The following is a 22,513-nucleotide window of genomic DNA, read 5'->3' as shown; positions in this document are numbered from 1 at the left end:
GGTTAGGGTTAGGGGGCGCAAATCCACGGGTTAGGGGGCGCAAATTACTTGCCTTGCCCCGGGTGCTGACAACCCACGCTACGCCACTGCTCCCTTCACCTTCATGTTGGTGACTCTTGTCAAACATGTTTTCCAGGGTAATGCAGTTTTGCCATTAGCTATCCTACATTTTGTCTATTATTCAACCAAGTTTTACTTAGGGTGGACCACTAAAATAAATTAACATGACAAAGTAAGGTCTATTAATTTCAATAGGCATACTCTGAATCAAACTTAGTTGAACTCTTTCTCTCCAAGGTGAAGATGGTTCAGATAGATTTAAAAGATAGACTTTACTTTTTACTTTTTAAAAAAGTTGTGTTGGACTGACCATTTGTTTGTGGATTTGATTCCTGTGGAATTTTTCATTAGCATAACAAAGCATCGGCCGGCTACATCTGTTGCCCCAGAGGTGTTAGGTAGGATTTGAACCACCTTGGGGGGAGTGAATTTTTTCACACTATTCTGGACAGCCTGATTTTCTTAATGTGCAGGGAAACTGATGAATACCACTGCTTATTTAAATTGAGTGGCTTGGGAATCATGATTAGTCAAACGGCCTACTGCTGATGAATATTCTGCTGCAAAAGTTTTTTTGCTGTATGTAAATAAGATTTTATTTTTTATCAGATGCTACAAATTCATAGTCATTATTTCTCCTTAAGATGATGACCTAATTTTGCACTTCTGACTACTGCTGGTGGTGATGGGGAATTCCACAGACAGAAATATGCATATAATGTTTCACAGAAATTCTAACATCTTTATATTAAGCTTATATAAGGCTACAATATAGACTTGTATTCTATGCGAGTTTTTACCAATTTTTCGTTGAATAACAGTGTTTGCATGGGTTGAATAACAGTATTTGCATGGTTTTCAATGTGTGAAGGAAAGTATACTGCTGAAATAACGAGAGCCAGCCAGTTTGTAAAAACTGTTTCCCCTATGGTTTTATGTAAATGGCTTTTGAGTTGCACATCTATGTATATGATATGTTCAGTTATCTCTCAGGAAGATTCACGGAGGTGGCAGCCTTCTGAATATATGAGCAAATCCGGTTTGGGTATCAGTTTGGACATATTTCTGTGTCTTGGATTTCAGTGAATTTAACTCATAATATTAGGCTTTGAAATGTATCATTTTCATGTGGTAGTGTGGCTCCCTTACCATCTCATGTTCTGAACCCTTTTCTTAAGACAGTTCATGCAGAAATGAAGAAAAGCTTCACTTAGCAGATAATACTGGGAAAGATGAAACAATATGGGTCACTATAAGGCATTATAAGACGCAAGGCTTTGGGGGTCAACTCATGAGATGCTTGCGAAAAGCACATCCTGAAGCAGTGGCCTAAAAAGAAAGGATTGTAATACAACTTTTTGTGAAAATCTTGCCACCAGACCTGTTGTTCAAAAAGTCACCAGCTCTGTTAATTTTCACCTAGCTTGTTTTTTATTCTGAACATCTCGGCTTTCAGGCTTCCGACCTACTGGGAGAAAAACTGCTATAACCATGGAAGAAAATGGTATGAACAGCTGGAGCAGCAAATGGCAGCAATGTTGTTCTTCATAAAGCAAGTGCTAATGTAGTACATATGTCAAGAGGGAGACTACAATTCTTGTGAACATAGCCTTGTGTGCCTTTTGGCGGCTTCCATCCTAGCATAAGTGTGGTGTGTGTGTGTGTGTGTGTGTGAGAGAGAGAGAGAGAGAGAGAGAGAGAGAGAAAGAGAGAGAGAGAATAAAGATTGGTTCCCTCTATATTATGGCACTTCAAGTGAGATTGGTTTTAGGTATCTATCCTGGAGCGGGATCTATCCCGCATTTCTTGAGAGTTCCTCTAATTATCTCACATTATTAGGCTATTTATATGTATCTCTTTCCAAAGCAATTAGATTAAGGCTTGAGTAAGATGTAGGGTGGCAAGTTTAAGTCATTCTATATTATGTGGCCTGTGTTCTTGGCAAGAAAAAGAAGGCTCCCCCTCTCTGCCACCCTTTGCATCTAAGCATCCTGGTTTTCATTCCCAGCTGGAATAATTAGACTGAACAATAGGCCTCTTGGCAGCAATGAAAGAGCCCCCATATGTTCTGGTATAGGCAGTGAGCTAAATGCCAATTTTAACTTAAACTCTCACAATGCTATTGTTAGTATTTGAAGCTGGACTTCATCTTGTAGTTTTCACAGACCTCAGTCTTGGTGATATCCAAAGATTGTGGCTTATGGTTTTAGATTGCAGGAATTACATGCCGAGGGTTGTGTACAGTGGGGGTCACTCAACTGATGGTAAGGCTTCCATCAGTGGAACAGGGAAGGAAACTATTTTCAGTGATGCCTGCTTATTCCTGCAGCAAGCTCCCATCTCTCTCTCCTCTCCCTCCCACCCGCCCCCTGAATTTAGTGGGGAGGCAGAATCATGGAAAATTGTTTCCCTCCCTGTTCTGTTGAAAGAAGCCTCACAGTCAGCTGAGACCACGTTTGAAAATCAGGCTGCTACTAAACGCTTGATGATACGGCCAGAGAGACCCAATTTAGCTTCAAATCATAATGCATTTATTTTATTTTGAAGTTCTCATGTGTAGCTCATGAAACACGTGCAGTCAGGGAAGGCAGCAAAACTATAAATGACGCGATTCCTCCATTGAAGGTACATACACATTATTACAAGGTATGGATCTCATATAGAAGTCAGGGACTCTTTTTTTACACCAGAGACCTCACGATTACTAATAAGCTTGAGATAACACAGTCAGCTTGTATGCTTAGAAATATGGGTGTAATTGGAATATCTTATTCATGTACACAGAACTTGCCAAATGATGTGTAGGCATATTCACCCTGCATTCTTTATTGTGCTCTTTTGGGGACAGGAAATGTTTATACTTTTTAGGGGGTGGGGTCTGAAGCACAGAGTGATTACTGGCAAGGGGGGAGATGGTGCTGGGGGAGTGGTAAAGACGATCTGGTAAAAGGGCTGATAGCCACTGTAAGCCCTTTTCAGTCACTTCCCAGCTCTCTGAATTCGGGTGATCACATCAGTCCATTTCCTAGTCTGGTTGTGCTGTTGATGAATGCCAGGTTGGCCTGAATAAAACATCTGTGCTCCATGATTCAATTATGAGATGAAGGCTGACCTGGTATGTGTTATGAAGAAGATCTTGGTGGGCAAGCTTGCCTCCCATGGTACCCAGTACAGCACCAGCCCAGATTGGAAGTTACTTTCATCCATTAGATTTCCATTGTCCTCACCAGGAAGCCAATCCACCCTGTAATTGAATTCAGTGGTCTGTTATTTGTGTTGGGCCTGAATAGGCAGAATAGGGATGCTGTTGGTGTACCACCCACCCCACTGCCCAACAGCCTCCATGGGTGTGCGAGTGGCTTCAGATAACCTCTTCATAGTAACGGTAATTGGGACTTCAACATCCATGCTGAAGCCAACTCCACACAGTGGCGGAGGAAGGGGGCAGTCCACTCCAGGTGCCATATTTGAGGGGGATGACAAGAAGGCACCCTGTGGGGAGCTTGCCCTGCTGTCCCCGGGGGCGGGGGCGCAAGCCGCCTCCATTGCTCCTTCACAGTCACATGAGGATCCTCCGTTCACGGCTACACCCTCCACTGCTGTCCATACGCTGCTTGAGCGGCTCTGTTGGCAAACCGCCAGGCGGCGCATGAGTGACGGCACTACATACGGTGCTGCACATGCACCCTTCGTACGGCACACACACATGTGTTGTACGTAGCAGCGTGAGCACATGCGCCCTACATAGTGGTGCCACACATGCACCGTACGTACGGCGCATGCACCACCAGGCGGTTTGCCCCCTGGTCTGGTTCTCCTTCCTTTGCCCCTGACTCCACATTGCCTCCATGATAACTATGGGTCTAATATCCCCTTCCTAGGCAAGGTGCTGAAGAAGGTGGTACCAGAACAACTTCAGGCATGCTTGAATAAAACCAGTTATCAAGACCTATTTCAATCTGGCCTCAGGCCTGGTTTCGGGACTAAAACTGCCTTGCTCACCCTGGTCAATGAACTTTGTCAGGAGAAATATTATTCTAGAACTCTCAAGCATATTTGATACCATGGTATCCTCCTGGACTGCCTTCAGGATTTGGAAGTTGGGAATAATGTTTTGTGGTGGTTTCATTCCATTTTCTTGAGGGGGGTTTAAAGAAAGTAGCATTGCGTGACTTACACTTGGCCCTGTATGAGTGATCCTGTGGGGTTCCTTAGGAATCTGTCTTGTTGCCCATGATCTTTAATATCTATCATAAACTTCTGGGAGCAGTCATCTGGAGATTTGGAGTAAAGTGCCATCAGTATGCTGCACGCTCGCCGCCAAAAGCACACCTGCCCACTTGACGCAACAGCATCAGATTGCACACATGCCTCACCGCTGCCATAGATCAATATCCAATTGCTGCAGCTGGAGCCAATCATCAGCAGGCCTTGCTGCAGCAACCAATCACACGCCCAATCGCCACTGCCAATCTCCTGCTGGCTGCTGCCACCAATCGCCCATCCCCCCTCTGCCTTCCTGGTGGTCCCTGCATTAAATGATGTGTGTAATGGAAAATACTTTATGGTGGTAGCTCCACATTTGTGAATGATTTCCTCATTGAAGCGTGTCTTGCCTCAACTTTATACTCTTTAGTTTTTAGCCTAAATGCAAAAGTTTGAACACTATGTGGAAGTAATAGGTCCTATGTTTTGTATCTAAATTCCACTCCCCGCAAAAAAAAAAAGTTGCAGTAAGGCACATTTCACTGGCATGCTGCTGCTTAGCTAGGCTGAGAAAAGGTAAGTCAGAAGTAAGGTTACTTTTAAAAATGCAACACTTCCCCCTCACAAGAAGACAAAAAGGCGAATGGCAGGAATACATTAAGATAACGTTGAACACATCTGTCCAGCTCATGCTTGCATTTCTGCATATCATAGGAAACCTGTGGATGTATCAGGAGAGCTTTTATAAAGGGGGGGGACCCTGTACAACAGAATCAATCTTGAGGCTGGCATTCGTACAAAATTCCATACTTTGTTGTTAGATGTTATCCCTATATCAATTCGAAGTTGAATTGTGAGTTGCTGAACTCTTTATTCAGCAGACATTAAAAAGTTGCCTAGTGTACTGAAACTTCATCAGTATAATTGTTTTTAAAAGAATTATAGTGAAATAGTAATTGTTGATGTACTGAAAGACCATTGAATAAAAGGCGCATCTTCAGTATACCACCAAAGTAAAATGCAAAACCTCCTGTAGGTAGAATAATTTTTAATATTTATATAGTCGTCCTTTTGGGGGTGTCATTCAAGGATATCCAAATCATGATATTTTTTAAACATGATGATACAATGCGCAAACTCAGAGAGAGGGGAGGTGATGTATTATATATCATATATATTTATTTAAAATTAGCTATGCAGTTAAAATGGTGCAAGAAGCAGAACTTCTCTGATTGCTGTGGTAAAAAAAGAACTCGTTCGTGGGGTATGGATTTGTTAAGGAATACATAGCATTTGGGGGGAGGGACAAAATGAACATACAAAACACTGTCTAGCTGTTGATGAATCCACTGCACACAACACCCCTTTTCAGCATTTGCTATTGAGTTGATGAAGAGCTTTTCCTTTCCACACTTGTTGAGTTTCTCACATTTTATTCTGTGTTTGCGTGTGTGTGTGTACCCTCCACCCCCACAACAGCTAAAGGAAGAATCTTACTGGTACCATAGATGTGCACTCCTCTGTAATTTAAATGCCACAGACGGTGAAAGGTCACGTGGTATTTTAAAATAATTGCACTTTGTTAGCTTTCATAGGCTTAGGATTGGAACCCCATGTCTACCTCCACTGTGTGAAATCAAAGCTCTGGTGTTGCTTTTGCAACCTGGCATGGAAAGCCATGTTTCCCAGTAGAGAAGCAGTGGATGGGAGGAGGGGGCTGGAAGAGAACCTGCTGTTCTTTTTCAGCGTCTGCATTTCCATCACAAGCGCAGGTCTAGAACATGGGCATGGGGAAAGTAGCTAATAAAAAGGAGAAGTTGGAAGGGTAAGGTGGTGGGGACGTTGAAAGGTTAAGCCACCCACCAACTCTTCAGTGGAAATTGTGACCTCCTCAGCCTCTTCTCACAAAGTACTAATTGCAGCTGGGCTTTGAATAAACAAGGCAGAAGCTCTCAGTTCTTGCAGTTCTGCCCTCAGAAATAATCAATTAGCAAGGAGAGCCACAATGCCCCCGTGTGTATTTTATTAGCAAAGAGACATTGTGCAACTAGCTGCTTTTGGTGTGTATTGCAGTTTTGGCTTGGCTTGTTGTGCTTGGTTAGAAAAGCATTGCTTGGATACAAATGTAGCTGATTATCTGGTTGTTAACATACTGGACTTGGCTGAAAATCTAAACATACCCTGAATTTCAAGTCCTGATGAAATTGGTGATTTGTTTCCAAGTAAGCAGGTTTAAGATTAGGGTGAGTTTATGTAGCCTAACATTTTAGCTCAAAGTATTTTGAAGTGTGGTGTGTACTTGGTTATTCTATAATGTGAAATAAAAAAGGCTAGCTAACTCTCAGTTTATATAGCACTTGTAACTTATTAAGGTTTAAAATTAACATTCTACAGTGGTACCTCAGGTTAAGTTCTTAATTAGTTCTGGAGGTCCATTCTTAACCTGAAACTGTTCTTAACCTGAAGCACCACTTTAGCTAATGGGGCCTCCTGCTGCTGCCGCGCCGCCGGAGTACAATTTTTTTCTCATCCTGAAGCAAAGTTCTTAACCCGAGGTAATATTTCTGGGTTAGCGGAGTCTGTAACCTGAAGTGTATGTAACCTGAGGCGTATGTAACCCGAGGTACCACTGTATTTGCTTGATGGCTCTGTTATCCAGAAAGTGAATTCTTACTGTAATCTCTGCTTATATCTTCCTCCTCCTTGCAGAAGATGAAATAAGCGTTCCAGATTGTCTTCACATCCAATTAAGTGCTAGCCTCCTGAAAGGATTGTGTGAATCAGCTCTGACTATCCAAAGTGTTTGTGTATGTTTGAGGTCGTCTGCTTCTTGTTTTTAATCTTTCATGAGAAAGAAAGAGTAACAGCAAGGATGATATGGTTGCAGAGCCAGCCACTTGCTAGGGGTAAGAAGCACAATGGTACCTCGGGTTACAGACGCTTCAGGTTACAGACTCTGCAAACCCAGAAATAGTACCTTGGGTTAAGAACTTTGCTTCAGGAGGAGAACAGAAATCATGCTTCAGCTGCGCGGCGGCAGCAGGAGGCCCTATTAGCTAAAGTGGTACCTCAGGTTAAGAACAGTTTCAGGTTAAGAACGGAGCTCCGGAACAAATTAAGTTCTTAACTTGAGGTACCACTGTATTCAAGTAGCTTGATAGAGAAATATGGATCAAACTGCCCTCCTTATGTAAATATGCTTTTGGGTGGCAACCCTCCATCAAAATCATTTATATTCCAGGCTATATTGGAGACAAGTATATGGTATTGATAGCATTTTATCTGTTCAAAAAATATATAAAATTTAGGATTTCTAAAGGAATGGCTTGTTGTTTTTCAAGCTATTCAACAAAAAAAGAAGACAGTGCTTGTTGTGCACCTTTAGTAGTTGTGTTGAAGATAATCAAAGGATTCAGGGAAGGATAGATTTTAGCAGAATTCTGAGGTCTCACCACATGCAAAGGAGAATTGGGCTTCTGTTGATTGGGAAATGTAGTTTGCTATGGATGCCAAAAGTTGTTTAGATGACCCCTCACAGAGCTTTAATTTCCAGCACCATTAACAAATAACACTTCCTAGGATTCCCTGCAGGGAACAGTGACTGTTAAAGTGGTTTGAGAATCCTTTAAATGTATACTGCGGATGTAACCTTAAGGGTGATAGAAAAGGGGAAATAATAGCAGGTGCAGCCTGCTAAGAAAGAACACTCACTGGGTTATCCCATTGAGATGGTGGTTGCAGCTCAGTGCCCATGGGAGCCTGGCCATTTTAATTGGCCAATTGTGGGTAGGCAGGGCGAGGGGGGGCAGCTTGGCTGGCAGACCTGGGGTGCTTAGGCTTCACTCAGGTCCATTAGCCACCCATATAACGGGACTGCAGCTGTTCTGAACAGCTCATTCTGAGCTGGATTCCCCAACCTCCTTCCCCGAATTTAGTGGCTGATAAGCAGCCAGTCCTTACTAAAGACTTTGCTATGGTACTACTCAGCTGCCATATTTAGGACCAGGGAGGAATTTTCCTGCAGACAAATTGGGCCTGTCTGGAAGTTTTGCTTGCCTCATAGCAATTGTCACAACTTTCATTGGTGGCGGATAAGGCATTGGGTTTGTAGTCTATTGGGGGGGGGGCAACCTTGATGCCCTTAAAACCATGGTCAATCCAGCTGGAATAATCAATGAGCAGCCAATGCCTGCTTACATCTGTAATATATAAAAGTTGTGGCCTAGTCTATTCAGCCCCAAGGTGGTTGTCCTGTGGCTTCATTTACTGGTTTTGATGAGGGCCTAGATTGCTGTGAGCACACTGCACCTGAGCCCACAAATGCAGGAGAAAAGAATTCACTTTTCAGGACTATTAAAAACATAGATACCTACTTGCAAAGCTAGTAATCGAAAAGACCCATTGTTTGCAAGATCTGCAGTCCTGTCCTCCTTTGCTCCTGGCCGCCGTGTCTCTCAGGAAAACTACTGGAGAAGAATCTGCAACATGGATGCTAAATGCACTGAAATCAGAAGTCAAATAAAAGAGAACCCATAATATTTTAAACACAATTGGATTATCTGGGGACTCAATTATTTTGTTAGCATTAGGGTTGATGAGGGATAAGTTCACTCATGCCAGAAGACTGAAATGCAGCACAAATACTGACTTAAAAGATTTCCACTCTGTCTGAAACCCAAGAGAGATGTGCCCCAGTCTTAGGAACATGCCTGGACTAAATGGACTTAAGCCTAGATCTTCTGGTTTAACAGGTTTAGATGAGAGCATTAGCAAATGTGTTGTTCTACAAGGACAAGTGGAAATTTGAGGCATCCAACCTCTTAAAAACCTATTTATTTCAGACCTTCTCCTCTTAAATAATGTATTCCTAGTTAAATTCTCTTGCCACATTGTTTCTACTTGTTTTAATTGTCCTGTGTTTTTAAATGAGGTTGCTGCTGTTATAGGTTTCTTTGTATGGTGTTTCTTTTTTAATGCTGTGCTACCTGCATTGAGTGGGCTAAATGTAGACTTGTAAGTAAACAAATCCAGTCTTGGGGAAGGTAGAGGCCGAATGCTTGCAGGCTCAGTGGTCTGAGACTTTAACCTGGCTTCCTTAGGGTAGAGACCTGGTAGCAGGTGAGCTGAAACCAAAAGCCAACCAAGACAACTGCTGTTAGTTGTTACAGCACAGGGGTTCTTAAACTGGTGTACAGAATAGTACCAAGGTTTGTGTAGGAGGGAGGAAGCAGCTCCAACCTCCTCTTCCTCCTTCTCCTTTGTTGAATTTATAAACCACCCTATAATCAGAGGTCTTAGCGGTTCACAGAATAACCACTGTTCTAATGCAAAGTTAGACATAAGCATTTTAAGCAGCCTGCAGCATGAAGCTCCGAAATATGTGGTGAAACTATTCTTTCTGACTTGCCACCTGAGGAGGAATTTGTATCTCTTACTGTGGTAATTCCTGCATCTGGGTAGCTTTACTTTTTGTGTGTGTTGTGTGTAGTTTACTACTGAAGGCACCACTTCATTATACCATTTTATATACAAAATTCTCACATGCGAAAATGAGCTTCTCTTGTTGTTTGTGACTAGTCATATGCATGATTTTTAGTAAGCTTCCAAGATACTTGCAAAATGTCTCAAGAGACATATCTGACATGTTGCATGTTACAAAGAAGTGAATATCCTGCCATTTTCCATGCACATTTGATTTGATTTATACCTCACATTTCTGCCATAACATTCAAGGTAGCGTACATTGGTTTCTAGGTGGGCCCTGACTGGACCCACATATACTTGGCTTTGGCGAGAGTCCTGACTCAATGTCTTTAAAACCTGCACCAACAACCTCAACTTAAAGGTGTGCATAGGGAAAAATCAACATAAATAAAAGTCCCTAAGCCGCTTGGACGCTTGGGAGCAGGATCTCTGTGTAGCACAAATTGAGAACAAATAGATCACTGCATTGCACATATGGAGAACATTATTCTGTTGCTGCACTTGCAGAGGCCATTGGCATTGGAGCTGGTTTAAAGAGTTCTTAAGATGTGCTCTTCCTGCCTAAGCTGGAATACATTTCAAATGCTTTGGGCTCAAACCAAGTTGGCAGGTCCAACTCATACTGTGGAAAGTAGTACGGAAATGTTCAACCAAATAGTGGGTTTCCACATGACTCCGCAGGCTGCTTCTTACAAGACATTTTGTACTTTGTTCAGATACCCAAGTATAAAATGCATGTCTGTCATGTCGGTTATAATGAATGGGGCACACATCTGTGTAGATTATCATTTTTATTCTTCAAAATGGCACATAAACCCTTTCCTAGTTGCCTTATGTTGAAGGGGGAAACCGTGATTCGAGCAAAGATTTGCCCTTCATACAGCGTGATTGATGGGGAATTTATGGTTTTATATTTATTGTACTTTTGTTGTCTCTTTCTTTTGTAATAACATGCTGTTCACTGCTTTGGGGACCTTTTGACCAAAATGAGGTATATAAATGAATTATAACATATAACATAACTGGTGTAATATGTATGTATTTTGTGCTGCTACAGGTGCTATCACTATTGCCTTTTAAACAAAAGTTAATTTGCTTGCATAAGAACCTACCCAGAAGAAGAAGAAATAGCTGTTAGAGATTTGTGCAAGTATGGAGTTTTTGCATTCATCACTGAAATAGGTTTGGCATAGTCCAGTGCTTCCCCCCCCGGGGGGGGGTACGCAGGGGTACACATACCCCCTAAACATTTTATGAATCTACGTTTGGCCTCATTGAGGGGCAGTATTTCAATATCAGTAGGAAAATGAGAGTACCCTTGGCTTAGTCTTTCAACCTTTTTTCCAAAAAGCAAGGTGTTTAGTATTGGCTTTTGCATAGTTCAGAGAGATTTGTGTTAAACAGTAAGAGGGTAGGTACTGAAATAAGCTAGTGATCACTGCTATCTAGGAAAATGGACTTCCTGCATACTTCACTTGCAGAGAAGACAAAGGGGTATCTAACTGGAGAGGCCGAATTAGTTCTTCCTTGGGTGGAAGTTTTGCTAAAGCAGTGTTTCCCAAACGTTTTTGGGCAACGGCACACCTGTTTACTGAAAAAAAATCTCGCGGCACACCACCATTAAAGCCCCGCCCCGTGACGTCAGCGCGCAGCGTCACGCCGGGAGGGACGCACAAAAGTGAAAGTTTTTTCCCTCGGCAGCTCCTCTCAGCTGCGCTCAATCCGCCTCGGAGCGCAGGAGCGATGCCTCTCTCTGGCTCTCCCTCCGCGCAGGCTGAGGGAGGGAGGGAGGGGCGCGTGTGACCCGTCTCTGCTGGGAGACCAAACCCAGCGAGGCAGAGTCGCGCGGAGGCGCCCAGGCAGCGCTGCCGGCTGCGAGGAGGAGCGCCAGGCAGCAGCAGGAGGCGCGACCTCTCCTCGCCGCCGCCGCCCCGCCTCTCGCCGCCCGACTCGCCCGCCTCCCTCCAGGTATCTCGCGGCACACCAGCCGATGTCTCACGGCACACTCGTGTGCCGCGGAACACCGGTTGGGAAACACTGCGCTAAAGGACTGCTTACGGAGCAGTATGTGTAGAAGCTAACCAAGCTTGCCCCTGTTCGGAAGTAGAACAGTGGTCACCATAATTGATTTCTCAGTTACGTTTATTAGGTGTTGAAGGGTTGCATGATGGAATGGAGAAAGACACAGCAACAATCTGACTAGGGATGGCTTCTTTAGCATTCAAATTTACCCACTCTGGAAGAATGGCAGATGAAGGTGATGGACTATATGGAATTGGCAGAAATGACTGGCAAAATCCGAGACCAGGGAGAAGAAATGGTGGAGGAAGATTGGAAGAAATTTAAAGACTATTTGCAGAAATACTGTAAAATTAATGAATGTTAAAATGATGTTGGACTGAAAAGAAGTGGTTTTGGTAATAAGGTTAATAAGAATAGGTAAATATAGATAGCTATATGGATGAAAATGTATAGTTATAATAGGTTAAGTATAGAGCAAAGTCAAATGAAAGAGGGTAAGGATTTGCTGAAAAGACTTGGAAAACGGGAATACAAAAGGGGAGGTGTGAGGAGGTCAAGGAAATAAGCAAATGAGATCAAAGATGCTGAAAAATGGATTTATCCTTTTTAAAAATATCTTTTTTTTCTTCTTTTTCCTATTTCCTTTTTTCCTTCTTTCTAGGTTGCCTTTTTGTCAATTTTCTTGTTAGCTTGTGTTTGTTAGTTTTTGTTTGTTTTTTCTTTATGTGTAATTTTTTTGTATAATCTCAATAAATATTCTTTAAAAAAATGCTATGCACGTGTCTAGCTGCTGGTTTCTTGTTCTCCACCATAAGATTCAATAGCTAATTAACTCTGATTTTACTGAATTTTGAGAAACTCTAGCTAAATGCATTAGTAATTTAATGTGTTTTCCCAACTGGATTAATCAGCCAGAAATTCTCAGGACAGAACCGAAAGTATATATATGTAACTTAGATTGTGTGTGTGTGAGAGAGAGAGAGAAGGGGGTGGGAAGGCTTAAAAATCTATATCAGAATGCTGGATCATGGAACAAGAATGCAGTGTTTGTCAAGATGAAAAGATGGCTACGTGTACTTTGGCTGAGATAGTGAGTGATCTTGATCAATCATGGCAAGGTTACTTAGGAATGGTCGGTCCATGTCTACAGAGTGGGGGTTTTCGTTGCTAAGTTTCAGTGTGCATTCCGATAGTCCGATGGGCATTTCTAACTATTGAAAAGATATTGAAAACATACCATTAAATATAGATAGATAGATGATAGATAGATAGATGATGATAGATGATAGATGATAGATGATAGATGATAGATGATAGATAGATAGATGATAGATAGATAGATAGATAGATAGATAGATAGATAGATAGATAGATAGACAGACAGATAGATGATAGATTGCCGAACTGATTTGTTGGCGAAGAGTTTATTCAAACCAGTATTTCTCTAAGCCAGAGGTTGCTAGTCCAGCCCTTGCAGGTACCATGTTGCCTGTGAAAACTTCCAGTGGTGCTCTAGGCAAGTAGATGCCCTGGACTCTGAACTTTAATTTTGGGGTCCATTAATTTCAGTGGGTCTAATCCAGGTAAAACTTAGTTGAATACCAGCCCTTTTATTTTAACATACTTCATAAATGTTATTTATTACACTTACCGTATTTTTCTGTGTATAATATGCCCCCCTGTATAAGATGCCCCCTACTTGGGGGGACTCAAAGTTAAGAAAATGGGTGGAGATTTTTGGGGGAGGGTTGCCCAGAGTTGTTGAGCTTTCTGGGGGGGATTTGCCGAGAATCACTCCCCCACGAAACAATCTCCAGCTCCCGGCAGCAGCCAATCCCCCGTCCCCCGACTGCACTACCCGTGTATAAGACTAGCCCAATACTTCAACACTACTTTAACATAAAAAATCCTTGTCTTATACATGGAAAAGTACGGTATATTCTACCTTTCTTCCAATTGGGTGCTTACAACTTCTACATAATAGGTGTTCACCAGGCGGGCTTAACTTTGGGTAGACTGTTGCATAAGGAGGTTCACTTAATTCCATTTCTGCTGGCTTTCTGTTACCTGGTTAAAACATTTCTGGCAGGCGTTTGTACTGTCAGGATAATGGAACTGCCCTGAACCAGCTGCCTTCTTGCTACAAAAGAGTGTTTTTGTCTGCTGTGCCTGTCTCTGATTTGCTTTTCTTAATGATGTTTATCTTGCACAGTTTTAATACAATACTAATAGGAGCTTCCCTAGGAAATTGTTCTATAATGAAAGGGTGGAGTGTAAATAAACCTTTTTAATTAATGAACAAATGCATTGGTAACATTTCCCTGTTTCTGCGCTCCCCCAAAGGCTAAGCATCCTATTTCCCATCCCATAGACCACCTGAAAACTATTCACTGAAAGACGAAACTGTGGATTTGGCAATGCCACTATTAGGGAATAAGGACAGCTTTCATTGAACTGAAAGGATAATGGATGCAAGAATAAGTAATTGCCCACTCATTTGAGAATAAGAAGCATTGGGTTTCAAATTCTAGGTAGGTAAGATATAGGAGTCAAAATAGTAAGGGAAACTTGTAGAAGAACAAAGATGTCTAGGGAGTTGTGCAGCTGGTTTCCTTGGAGGGACATAAAAGAAATGGTTGTGCAGGTAAAGTAATAAATCGGAATACAGTGTTGCAGAAAAAGTAGATTAAATAGGAAAACATTCCTGCTGTTGCTCTGGACTTTAGCTTTTCATAATTTTGCCAAGAGTTTCCCTTACCTGATAGAAAATGTTATTTTCCTGGAAGGCAATTTAGTGAATTTCGGTTGAAGACCAACATAATATAAACAAGAACTTCAGCACTATAAGCCTACAGTCATAACAGAATTATTAGATCATCCCATTATTGTTTACCCCCTCGCCATCTACTTTCTCCATTGCTTCTCCACAGCTGCCCCATTCCTCTTCCTCCAGAGCAGGAGAAAACAAGCTTGTTCGCTCTTCTATGTGATGGCCCTTGAGATAGTTGAAGATGGCTATCACATCTTCTCTCAAGTCTTCTCTTTTCCTGCCTAAACATACCCAGCTCCTTCAACTGTTCCTCATAAGGCTCGGTTTCCAGACCCTTGATCATCATTACGTATGTGCACATGGTGCAGTGGTTAGAGTATTTAGTTGTAACTTGCTCTCTTTGATACACAGGACGAGGTTTATGCTGCCTAGGCTTTAGACATCAGAGGTGCATGAGAGCTTTCCTAAACCTCAGGAAAAACATTCTGACAGTTAGAGCTGTTCCACAGTGGAACTGTCTCGCTCGGGAGGTTGTGAACTCTCCTTTCTTGGAGGTTTTTAAGCAAGAGGTTTGATGGCCATCTGTCATGGATGCTTTAGCTAAGATCCTTGCATCGCAGGAGGTTGGACTAGATGACCATTGTGTTCCCTTCCAACTCTACAATTCTCTGACTCCATAATTCTATGAAAGGGTGAAGACAAAATAAATTGAAGTCAAGCAGGACCCGATGAGGATCTGCCAAGCTCTTTTCTGCACTCTTAGGTGGTTGAAGAGGCCATCTGATCACTGGACAACCTCATACTGCTGGTGCTCATACATGATCTCACTGTTGCCTTTTTGTTATTTATCATTTACAAAGACTAGTCCTTGAATGCGCCACTATTCCAGTACCATACCCTCATTCTGGTTTATCTCACCCTTCCCAGACCAGATGTTTATTTGTTGTAGTGGAATTTTTTTTGCATAGTGTCTGTCTAGGTGAGTCCCAATTTGGGTACAGCCCAGGATTAGGTGTGGGCTGCATAAGCTGCACAGGAGCATTTATTGGCCTCTGTATTTTAAATGCACTATTAAATTCAGCTAACATCTTTTGGCTTTAATATGTGTAACTGAGCACACACACATTGGAGAAGTATGTTTCATTAAATCAACAGAAGTTGCTTCAAAATGAATTTGTACTTTTCGGGTGGCATGTTGCCATCTATCCTGCACCAAAATGATTTTAAACAGGACTTCTTTGTGTAAAGGACTGAAGGCTTTCATGTCTTGGGCCAAGGACTTGCATCTTTCTTTTCTTTTTTAATTATTATTATTATGAGTGAAGTTTGAAATGGTTTGTTTCACAACTTGATAAATCCATGTACTTGATTTCTTTTTTCTTTCTTTTTTTAAAGTGGTAATTCACTGAAGCATTCATTACTAATTTAAGGGATTAAAAATGAATTTGGTTTTGCATTTCTTAATGAAATTTTTGTACTATGAGAATATTAAAAAGTTGATTGATTTCAGGGAATATATTACTACAAGGAAAGGTGTCCATATTGTTCTATCTTAGATAAGATGCTGCTGCTTTAGTGGCTAATTTTAAAGCACTAATTTTTCTAGCCTGCCTTTCTCTGTGAAGTCACTCTTTATTTTACTCTTCAAGCCTCAAAATGTGTGTGAATAATAAGCAGTTCGTTTTGTGTGGTCCAAGCTATAAAAATGCCCCTTGTGTTCTTTCCGAATGAAAAACATGGTTTTCATTTTGAGAAATTTTGCATATTCCCCCCTCCGTGTGTGCTCACACGCTTTTCTTTATTATTTTGGATTAAAAACAAATGCTTCCCTGCTTTAACTTTACATGTTCCAATTACAGAGTTGTGAAAATAAGTCATCTTTCAGCTTTTTGTTTCTTTAAAACAGCTATCGGTGATGTCAGAGTCAATACTAAAAGCATTAAGAATGCTGGCAGAATGCAATGCAGCTGCAGTCCAACATGATGCTGGAAATGGGGTTGAGAACATAAAGGCTTTCCATATTCCCAGGGCGCACAACTGCTTGCGGCCTTGGCTTTGATCTCTTCAAAGGCTGCTGCCTCCTCCTAGATGGAGAGACTTGGCTGCCACTCGCTTGCATTGAAAAAAGGCAGAGGTCTCTATTCAGGCAGAAATCAATCACTGTGCAGAAACAATTATGTGTAATTCAACCATCATGAAAACAGGACGAGATTATGGGTTTGTTACCTGAGTGACTGCGTAGAGATGGGGGAACTCTGAACACAGGAGTCCTGCTGACATGCCACATCTTGATGACAATTATAGACATATGAATGATGTAGCAGGCAGGGGAGGCGTGATGACAAATGCCGGGCACACTGTCCAGCAGAGCAGAAAATGAGGTTACAATTGGGAGATAATGTTTGCATATGTAACCATATTTCATCAAGCTGGGCAACTTCAGGGGACAGGCTAGCTGGGCTGTGGCGGGGGGGGAGGGTGTGGGGTGGGGTAGTCGTGGCACTTGATATAAATACGGAGATAAATTATATATTGGAGAATGTTGTCAAATGATTATGTCGACAAGTATCCCAGCAATGTTTGAAGATGTGAAGGTTAGGGGGATGGAGAGAATGGATCATGAAGGCTTGGAAGGGGCAGGGGAATCTGAAAGAAGACTTGGAAGGGGCAGGGTAATTCTGAAATAAGCTCTAAGGTTGCTTTCTAGTGCTAGTGGTGGTCTGATGAATTGCTGTTTGTTTGAATTGCAAGAATGAATGCTCCCCACTGCTTTCCCATCCAAGTTGGACATTCAGGTGGCTTCATAACCATATTTTTGTAGAGCTGTGCCTTTTTTTACGTGCAGAGATCTTAAAGCACCTATCAAAACATTTCAGCTGTAATACTCTATTTAATATGCAAGCAGACTACTTAAAGGGGTTTTTTTCCCTCTCCCCTCTCTCCTTTTTTTAAAGGAACAAGATGCATTTGGAATAGTGGGGGTGACGGAACAACATACTAGATATTTTTTTAAAATAGAATTTTATATAGAGAGCATCATTCATAGGTGGGTGTTGTTGTTTCCCCCCAAAAAAATGTCACTTCACCTTAAAATACATGCTCGCTTCCCCATCCCCAAGCAAAATAAAATGCAGAGAGATGGCTTATTATAAGTGGCATCACTGCTCAGTTTGATACACAGGACTAGGTTTACCTTTTATGCTGCTCAGGCTTTAGACATCAGAGGCGTGAGAGCTGCTTTGAGTTACAGATCTTCAAACAATAAGTCAAAACAAAAAATCAATCCCTCCGGTCCCTGGCTGCAGTTATCTAGAGATAAAAGAGAAAAATAAAGTTATGCTAAAGCAGATAGAGGAAAGGAACAGATATGCCAAGGAAACACAAAGGACAAGTGCAGAGTTGAAGTGGGCCCAGTGTGAGCCAACATCAATGAATTTTTATCTTATCAAAAAGTTTTAGGGTTGCCAATTCTTTTCAGTCTGGACCCAGCCTGCTCCAGGGTAGCCTGAAGCACTGGCTTCAATAAAGTCACTTTCTTCCACTCTTAAATATAGCTACAGAGGAATTATAATACATTTCACTCACAAGTGTAAAACTTTGCCACATGCTTCAATAATAAATTAAAGACTGGAATAATCCTCCCTTTGCTAAATGGAATATAGATTGAGATCTCTTTAAAATGTTGAAAGGCATATACTAACAAGAAAAAGTGACAAATGCATATTGAGTTTCCCGTCTCTCATTTCCCGTTCTCAAAGTCACTGCAAAAGTTTTTTGTCTATTTGAGGCAAAAGTGTAACTTTCTGTAACCAAGGGAAAGAAATGGAAACTACATTGCAGGGCTTGGACTTAGATGACCCTTGGGCATCCTTTCAACTCTGAAATTCTATGATTGTATGTCGTTAGGCAGAGCGAGGCAGGTGTCAGATGCCTGGGGTCTGAAACCTTGACCATTCACTTATATTGGAGATCAGAGCAGTATATATATGTTACATAGCCTGTCACACACACCCTAAACTAACCTTTTGCACTCAGGGTGTAGTAGAAGCTGACAATCTGTTGCCAGTATTAGTATAAACTCACCTGCCAGTCAAGCCAGCTTTGGTGCATAGCATGAGGGAAGCGTTATCTTGTCCTTTGACTTTGGGCAGCAAAATGGTTGTGGCCAGTGGTTACTTCCTGAACCAGGAAGCTTGTTAAGTGCACATTCTGGATGGTGTTGCACCTCTCCCAAGGGAGCAGATTAATAGTGTGAGGGTGCTCTGAGAGTTATCCTTATCACTTGAGGGGGTTGCATAGCCTTGGGGGGCAAAGAGGCTATTCCTAGCTACAGGTATTACCTTTCTTGGGCCAAGACAGCCTAGCTGCGTTGGTAGATGCTGTGGCAATCTCTTGACTAGATGGCTGCAATGGTCACTATGTGTGGCTGCCCTTGGAGTTGATCAAAGAGCTGCAGCTAGTTCAGAATGTGGTTGCCAGGATGCTGAGCAGCACACAGCACCACAGCATGGGATTAAGAATTTATCAGGTTTTAAGAAACCTCATCTTTGCTACCTGGCTAAATTTAAGGTGCAGGATAATAGGAAGCCTTAAACAGACTGAGACCCAAATATTCTGAAGGATATCTGCCCTTATCTGCCACCCCATGTTTAATGATCTGCAGACAAGCTCTGCTTGTGCTTGTGGCTCACTACACAGCAACGCAGAGCAAGGGCCTCTCTGTTCCTGCAGCTGAAATATGGTACGACACCCCCTCCCCAGCGATGCCCTTAGCCCCTGCACTGACGGCGCTTCAGCAATATATTAAGTTTTATCTTTCAGCAGGCTTATGTGGGTGACTCAGTTAAAGAACTGCACTCCTTGCTACTGACAACTGGGATAGCTCAGTTGGTAGAACATGAGTCTCTTAATTGCAGGGTTATGGGTTCAAGGCGATGGGTTATGGGCAAAGGATTTCTGCATCGTAGGGAGTCGTACTAGATGACCCTCATGGTCCCTTCCAACTCTGCTTCTATGAATTGCTGTTTTTGCATTGTAGTTTTTTATATTGGGCCATGTTATATTTTGCTTAACTGTTTTTATCATGTGCATGTTCCAGTTTCATGAAATGCTGTGTGTTCCCCTGGGAATGTCTGGGCTGAAGGGTGGGCTGCAAGTTGAAAGAATATATAGAGAGAGAAATGACCACCCTAAGTGATACAGAATGGAGAAAGTTCAGAAGGAAAGAGCCACAGATAGCACATCCCCTAGTGCCACTGTTCTGATCATATTTGGATTACATTTTTGCCTGTTACACAAGAAAAACACCACTTGGGGAATCTCAGATTTGGCCCAAATGTTTTGCAGTTTCATAAGAAATCTAGTTTTTGCCTAGCACAAATACAGCTGAAGACTTCAACTGCCCTACATATTTGCAAAATAATAAATATTGAGCATCTATATCAGGCTTCCTCAAACTCAGCCCTCCAGGCTTAAAACTCCCATGATCCCTAGCTAGCAGGACCAGTGGTCAGGGTTGATGGGAATTGTAGTCTCAAAACATCTGGAGGGCCGAGTTTGAGGAAGCCTGATCTATATGCTTGTTTTCAGACAGGGCTGGCCCACTCATTAGGCAAGGTGAGGCTTCTGCCTCAGGTGGTAGGACCACAGGGGCAGCATACCCCAATGCAGATTTTTATTCCCCCATTGTTCCTAATGTAGATATTCACTCGCCGATTCTTTCCTGGTGGGAGGGAGGCACCATTTTGTGCTTCGCCTCAGGTGCCAAAAATGTCTTGGGCCAGCCCTGTATACGGTGCTTTAGAACCTGAAGCACTATGGGAAAAAACACAGTATTGTGTGTGTTGAATATATTTTTGTGTTGTGTGGGCTAATAGCTGGACATAGGCAAAAGGATGGGCCCCCACCTGTTTAAATGGATACTTTTTCATATACAGTACTGTATATGCCTTTTCATGCAAACTATTTCTTTAGCTACCATAACGTAACATTGCAAATAAGCTACAAATTGCAGTTATCTGTTTTGTGTGTTTCATGCCAGAATCTTGGGAATTTATAAGTTTTGTATCCTATTCAAAATTGAATCTTGAATGTCCAGATGAATGTAAGGTAGCCCTCCTTATTTTCTTCAGGGACGGGGATAAGATGGAGATGGTAGCCAAGTTTCTGCAACCTGCTGTTTGCAATAATGTAGTCACCACACTGTAGTAGCAGCTGTCCTGAAGCTGGGTTTTGCAAGTTACCAAATTCATGCAGAATACTTTTTGTGGCATGGGACTTCCAATGTATGCTTTTAGCATGCTCCCTTTTAAAATCCTCACATTTTTGAGACTCTCCTACTTGAGGATAACCATGCATGGCAATTAAAATCAGTGGACACCTTCCCGCTAATGTCAATTAAATCTGGATTAAAACTAGTGCTGTCATTTCGACTTATACAAGTGGATAAACCAAGATTTCTTACAGTTTTAATTGATTAAATCTGCGAAAATTTGTATATGAATAACACAATTTCGAAGGAGAGGAGGGATTAACTTGTTTTAGATAATGCCTGTCACTTTTGCAGCATGCATCTTACGAGAGGCTATACAATGTAATGGCTGTACTTGTATGTCATGCTAAACCAGCAGTTAGCATGGTATGCAAAAGCATGAATTATTGCAGCAAAGCTTTGGGCCATGTGCTCCCCTGACATATCTTCCACTGGGGCTGGGAGGAGGGGTTCAGAAGCTTTTGCTTCCACTTCGGATTAACCACCTTTGGGACCCAGAACTGTGGTTATTAGTCTCCTTATTGTGATTAATTTAACAAGCCAGCCTCCCTAGTTATGGTTTTAAGTATGATAGTTAATGCTAACCACAGTTTGTTGATCCACACAACATGAGAAACCATTGTCAAGCAAAAGCAGAAGCTTATGAACAGTTCCTTCAGGAGGAGAAGCGTGGAATTTTTTCAGAATTTTCATGAGTTCCAAAATTCAGCTTTTTGGGAGCACAAGAGATTCCCTTACTACAGAATTTTATTTGAAGTATAGAGTACAAATTTATTAGAACCTGAGTAGCCGGTATCATGTTTGCATGTGCTGCTAGCCAGTCAGGGGCTATCTCCCTATACTTTGTATGAGTGAATTTAAACCAAATATACTTTTTATTTGCTTTGCATTTAAAGTAAATGGTAACTACAGGTTATATTTCTGCTACTGGAAACTTACAGGGCTGCTATCTAATTTCAGATTATATGTTGCTATTTGTTGCCTCATTCCATTTCCTTAGAAGGGGGATTCTCTTTCACAATACTTGCATAATTGTTAATACTATATTAAGTAAGAATAAAACTACTACTTCTTCTTCTTCTTCTTCTTCTTATTATTATTATTATTATTATTATTATTATTATTATATTTATACCCCACCCATAAGGCTGGGTTTCCCCAGCCACTCTGGTCGGCTCCCAACAGAGGACTTAAAACAGAATAAAACTTCAAACATTTAAAACTTCCCTAAACAGTGCTTTAAATGCTAGGAGTATTTTCCAGTATATTTTCTTGCCATAATATTGATTACTTAACAAGGCTGTTGTATTCACTCCACATTCCATATTACTTCAGGGAGGGGAAGATAATTATGGATGTCCTAAGCATGGTGTAGTGCAGGCACCCCCAAACTTGGCCCTCCAGCTGTTTTGGGACTACAACTCCCATCATCCCTAGCTAACAGGACCAGTGGTCAGGGATGATGGGAATTGTAGTTCCAAAACAGCTGGAGGGTCGAGTTCGGGGGTGCCTGGTTAGAATGTCAGACCAGGATCTGGGAGATCAGTGTCAAAATACCCACTCAGCCATGTAACTTACTGGGTGTCCCTGGGCCAGTCACTGCATCTCAGCTTAATCTACCTCACAGGATTGTTGTGAAGATAAAATTGGGTGCCGGGAAGTTCTCAGAGAGGGGCATTTTTAGGTTATCTTTGCTTTTA

At 41.9% G+C, this 22,513-nt stretch overlaps 1 protein-coding gene and 1 long non-coding RNA gene across 6 annotated transcripts in view; one reads left to right on the top strand and one right to left on the bottom strand.

The window, feature by feature from the left end:
• Positions 1–7,166, bottom strand: part of LOC309540355 — a 227,156-nt gene extending 219,990 nt beyond the window's left edge. The window contains exon 1 of the long non-coding RNA XR_014223210.1: positions 6,853–7,166. This is a non-coding gene — a long non-coding RNA (uncharacterized lncRNA). The remainder of the gene's footprint in view (positions 1–6,852) is intronic.
• LEF1 (lymphoid enhancer binding factor 1) overlaps positions 1–22,513 on the top strand; it is a 100,902-nt gene that overhangs the window by 9,892 nt on the left and 68,497 nt on the right. The gene's annotated exons all lie outside the window — the stretch shown is intronic.

Source organism: Podarcis vaucheri (assembly GCF_965113315.1).
Source record: "Podarcis vaucheri genome assembly, chromosome: 9".
NCBI classification, from domain to species: Eukaryota; Metazoa; Chordata; class Lepidosauria; order Squamata; family Lacertidae; genus Podarcis; species Podarcis vaucheri.
The sequence above is the reverse complement of the archived record's forward strand: the minus strand, read 5'-3'. Positions and strand labels throughout refer to the sequence as shown.